This window comes from Pocillopora damicornis, chromosome 11 (genome assembly GCF_964200805.1).
Source record: "Pocillopora damicornis chromosome 11, jaPocDami1.2, whole genome shotgun sequence".
Classification (NCBI taxonomy): domain Eukaryota; kingdom Metazoa; phylum Cnidaria; class Anthozoa; order Scleractinia; family Pocilloporidae; genus Pocillopora; species Pocillopora damicornis.
Window position 1 is genome coordinate 1735181 of NC_142680.1, and position 5778 is coordinate 1740958.

At 36.1% G+C, this 5778-nt stretch overlaps 1 pseudogene across 1 annotated transcript; it reads left to right on the forward strand.

The window, feature by feature from the left end:
- The first annotated feature begins 626 nt into the window (after positions 1–626).
- LOC149037024 (uncharacterized) lies at positions 627–2346 on the forward strand (annotated as a pseudogene). Its single transcript, XR_016181328.1, has one exon. The product of XR_016181328.1 is annotated as an uncharacterized LOC149037024 (transcript).
- The last annotated feature ends 3432 nt before the right edge of the window (positions 2347–5778 follow it).

The window sequence follows — 5778 nt, forward strand, 5'->3', positions numbered from 1 at the left end:
AACCTTATTTCCAGGGTCCTCTCTCTTCCTGCCTAAAGAAAGTACCCGTGTTGCTTGTCATGTGTCTCTCAGAATTTAGGAAGGGCCCATGTAGAAAATCTTTTGTCACTACTAACTGAATGGGTCAGGCGAACATATTTAAATATTTTTTGGTTCGATCTACTTGTGTAATCATGCACTTTGTAACATTACTTTCAGGGTTTGATGAGAGGAGGTTTTTTGATCACAGATGTTGCTTTCTCTCAAGTATATTCAGTGCCCATTTTATGTTTTTAAGTACATTTGCAGTTTCCTGTTTCTTGATCTTGTTCGTAACTTTTCCACACCTTTCTCATTGCTGATTTGTAATTTACTTTGGATTGAATTGGTAAACATCAGCTCTGGGAACTTGTCTAAAATCACTTGATAATTTTTTCAATGATCCAGCCTCTATGGATGTTAGTGACCAACCACTCCACAAATATAGTGATATGTCTCCTAGTTTTAGAATGCTATTATGTCATCAGGTTGGTTGGCATAAAGCAGATTTCCAGTTTCTTGTGGAGCTAAAAAGGGTTTTATTTCTGTCCTGGGGGGTTGGGGAATTTGAATCTTGTGTGGGTGGGGTGAGGAATTTGGAGCTAGTTTCCACATCACCTTTCCGCCGGATTGAACGCGAATTGAATGCCATGTTACTCTCCTTAAAGAGACAAAAAAAGATTGATGACCCAACCTATCGTAAACTTCACTCAACCGACGGCACACCACCAGCGATCCGCGGCTCAGTTAAACACCACAAAGAAGGGAACCCACTGAGACCCATTGTCACCTGTGTTGGCTCAGCCCTCTACAACACGTCCAAGTTTCTAACGGATATTCTATCTCCAATTCAAAATCGTAACAGATACTCTGTTGCCAATTCCTTACAGTTTTCCAAAGAAATATCTGACATCAAGATCGACGAGAACGAAGTCTTGGTTTCCTTCGATGTTGTATCACTGTTCACCGCGATCCCTGTTGACAAAGCATGTGATTACATCAAGATCAAACTGGAACAGGATGCCTCTCTTCCATCCAGAACAAATTTGGACATCAATGACATAATATCACTCCTCCAATTTACCCTGTCCAACAACTATTTTATGTTCAATGACAGAGTCTATAAACAAGTACACGGATGCGCTATGGGCAGTCCAGTCAGCCCTGTAGTGGCCAATCTCTGTATGGAAGAGATCGAGGAAAGTGCGATTAACAGTTCATCCGTCCCTCCTAAAATCTGGAAACGTTATGTCGATGATAGCTTCTGCATCATCAAAAAAGACAATGTGCCAGCTTTCCATGACACATTAAATTCAATTGACGCCAACATCTCTTTCACCATCGAAATTGAAAGTGACAATAAGATCTCCTTTCTCGACACTTTGGTCACCCGTAGAAATGGCACCATCGCTGTCGATGTTTACAGAAAGCCTACGCACACGGACAGATATCTAGACTACAATATTCTCACCATGATAATAAACACAAGGCCAGCACAGCAGCAACTCTTCTACACAGAGCCCTAAAGCTACCCAACTCCTCCGAAGGAAAAGAACGAGAACTAAATCGAGTTTATTCAGCACTTGAATCTAATGGTTATCCATCGAATTTCATTAAAAACATCCAGGCCAAAAAAACCCGACGCTCAACAGTGTTGTCCCCGGAGGAACTTGTTGGCACATTTTTCAAGATGGTCGAGGCGTCCGAATCACGCAAGTCGTTCGCCTCTCTTCCATACATTAAAGGCGTAACAGAACCTCTGACTCGTGTCCTCAAAAAACACGACATCACAGTGGTGAACAAACCACTCATCACCCTCCAACAACAGTTCCCGGCTCCAAAATTTCGACCATCGTTGGAATCGCAAACAAATGTTGTTTATAAAATTCCTTGTGGTGACTGTTCATGGTGTTATATTGGTGAGACTGGCAGGGCCTTCAACACAAGAAAGAAAGAACACCTCAGAAATGTGAAAACCGCGGCAAAAGGCTCAAGAATTTCCAATCATGTCTGGGCCAATAGTCACGCAATAGACTTTGATAATGCATCTATTATTGACAAAGGCAGTTTTAGAACAAGAAAAACACTAGAAGCGTGGCATTCCAAGTTAACTCCCAATGCGGACAACAATTCCTGTCCTTTGCCCGGACAATACAACATTCTTTTTAACAAACATTCTTAGTTATCAGCATTTTTAATTTTTTACTTTGTACTTCACACCTAGTATTTCTTACCTTTTTATCATTTTACCTGTTGAAGGCTGTAGCGCAAACAGCCGAAAGCTCGTATTTTAAAAGTTTTAGCCAGAGATCGTTTTTTAAATTTTACGAGATGTTTTATCCTGGCTGCGGCCCCTCTATCTTTTCAGATATATATCATAACTTCTAAGTATAAACAAAGTCAGCATGTGTAAGATGAGCTTTAGAAGCAGAAAGTATGTCAAATTTTAATTCCTTAAAGTAGTCTCTGGTGAGTAGGCATTTTTTCAGATTATTTAGACTTGAGTGTCTAACTTCTTATCCATAGTAGCAAACAGTGTTCCATTACTCAGCACCACTATATTTAGGAAAGTCTTTCATGTATCTTGTTTGGAACCAGGGTACTATTAGAAAGGTCACGTCCCCTCAGAAAGTAACCATTTGAGCAACATTTAAGGATGTTTTCAGACAAGAATTTGGGGAGAGTGGCATTATAGCTTTTGTGAGAAACAGGCCAGGGTTTATTCAGTTTGATATTCTGTCATAAATGTGGAAGAGAATTGGAAAATAATGAGTTATAACACACTAAAGAGAGGTAGATACTTCAGCAGATGAGAAATTTGCTATAGAGCATCGCTTTAAAAGAGGATTTTGACCATCATCTGTGTTTTGGTAAAATATATCATGGTATTTCTATCAATGTGAAGACTTAAAAAAGAAGGCTCGGTCAGTTTAGGTTGCAAGGAAGAACTCAAGTACATTCAGAGTATACTCTGCAGGAAAGGATGCAACATCAATTTAAAACATTTTTCTGGATTTCCTGACAAAAATTATTTGATCACAAATTATTTTTGAGTATTTCAAAAAAACTGTTTGTGGATCCAATAATTCAGTCACAATTCTTAATTGTTTTTTAGACTTGAAAAACTTTTTAAACCACAATTTGAACTATTTTTGGATTTGAAAAATATATTGGGGTTTTCTTCTGTTGCTCTTAGTAGAATCTTGTGGAAGAATTGTGATCTCTGCAATTGTTTAACCCTTTAACTCCCAGAGGTGATTAACTTGTTACTTCTCCCAATGTAATGCATACATTATCTAGCAAACACGTAATGAGAATACTCAATCTCATCAGGTAGAAACTGATATTGTGATCTAACACCAAATTCTTGTCACTAATTTACAAGGAAATGTGTAGTTGCCACAGGAAAGAATTAACAATCAGATATTTGAAGTTAAAGGGTTAAATTACAATGTAGTACCTTTAAGGATTATTTCTGCAAAGGAATTTCATCCACAGGTTAAAGTGAAATTTATTTCATTAAAAATTTCAATAATTTTTTTTGGATGTTATTTAAATGGCTCTCTGTCCCTAACCTCTGACTTTTATAACATGCCTGTCCAAATGCAGAATAGGCACTCTATTTAAACATTATGTTCTTTCTTTTGTTTTTCTTTATCTGTTTATGATGTATGAAGGAGGTGGTGTTCAGATGACTTGCTATTGGTATGTTCTGATATCATTAATATTGTTGTCAATTGTCTGTTTTTGAGAGTTTTAAATCGTCTGTTTACTTTAAGGTACCAAATTAAGGTGGGACTGGACACTAAATTCAGTAAATTTTGTCTCAAACTATTAAGAGAAATATTTACTGACATTTGTTGGAATGATTTGAAATTGTTACATGGGATATATGATTCTACACATAATCTGGGAAAAAACTTTTATTTTGCTCAGTTGCATGGAATTTGTGGAATTTCATGGAAATAGGGTGTGTGTCTAAAAGGCCATTTTGAAGGAAAAAACTTCTCTGAATCCAAGCAAATTTTTAATACGTACTGCTCAAAATGGTTTAATTTTGGCACATGCGCAAAGATGATGGTGATAAAGACTGTCAGTACAGTCTGCTAAGTAATATTCAATTTTGACAATTTTACAATCTCATACTATCTCATTCGGAAAATTTTTGCAGACTGTGGTATACTGTGCTGTAAATGTTCCTTGCTACCAGGAACCACAAGAATATGACATTGTGTGGGAATTAACAACTTTCAATCTAACATGGTGTGACAAAACAAAATCTGTGGTTATTTGCTTGCTTATGGTTGTGATGTGTTTCCAAAATTGGAGATTTCATCAAAATTCTCAGAATAAAAAGCTAAAAAAAAATGTATTTGTGTTTTTGTTGCTTGGAAAGTGTAAGTAGTCAGCTACTGTAGAGCTCTTTCTTGAGTTCAATTAATCCATGATAAGATAGCACTTTGTTTTTCATCATCACATTGTTACTTAGGAAATGGGTGTATCAGAAATGTCATCTAAAGGAAATACCTCGTGAACAGCAAACACCATTAGACCAGGATCTTATCTTTATTTGCAGCAAGATTTGTCCTTGGAAACAAAACTTCTCATTTCGAGAACAAGCTGTTTTCCAATTGTCATGTTTAACAAATAGGCAACTTAAACAAAGGTCAAGTTAGCCTCTGGTACTGAGAGATGAGAGGAGTTTTTTTTCATGACATCAATAATTATTATAGATGTTCCTTTCTCTCAAACATATTCAGTGCACATTTTATGTTTTTAAGTGCATTTACAGTTCCTATTTTCTTGATCTTTTTAGCAATTTTTTCACACCTTTCACATTGCTGATTCATGATTTACTTTGGATTGAATCAGTGAACATCTGCTCTGGGGACTTGTTTGAAATCACTTAATAACTTTTTTAAATGATCCAGCCTCTATGGATGTGGCTAACCACTTCACAAATATATATGTCTCCTAGTTTTAGAATCTTAGTTTCTTATTGAGCCACAACAGGCTAAAAAGGTTTCTTTTCCTCCCCTGTGAGGGTTGGGGAATTTGAATCTTGCCTGGATGGGGTGAGGAATTTGAACCAGAACTGTCAAGTCTTTTCAGCAAAATAGACATGTTTTATTTTTTAGTATGAAGGTGTTTAAAGGTATGAAGTTTTCAAAAGTGCAAATGCTTGAGGAGTTGTCAGGGGGTTGGGAGGGATGTTGAAACTTTTTAAAGCATTATTGAGGACTTTGAAAAGAAGGTTCAGTCAGTTGAAGTTTTAAAGGAGAAGTCAAGTTCATTCAGAGCATAATTATTCTGCAGGAAATGATTTAACTTCAATTTCAAACATTTTTTGGATTTCATGACAAAAATTGTTGGATCCCAAAGTATTTTTGGGTTTTCAGAAAAATTATTTGCAGTTCCAACATTTCAATCAGGATTCGATCTTAATTTTTTTTAGACTTGAAAAACTTTTAAACTACAATAAACTATGTTTTGGATTTCAAAAATATATTGGGGTTGTCTTTTATCGGCTTCAGTAGAATCCTGATCTCTGCAATTGCGTAAATTACAAGGTAGTACCTTTAAGGATCATTTCTGCAATTCAATTTCATCCACAGGTCAGAAAGAAATTTATTTCATTGAAAATCTTAATAATTTTTTTCTTATCATATATAACTAGTTTTCTTCCCATAATCTCTGAATTTTATAACATGCCTTTCCAAATGCAGAATAGGTGATGTATTTAAACATTCTTTCTTTTGC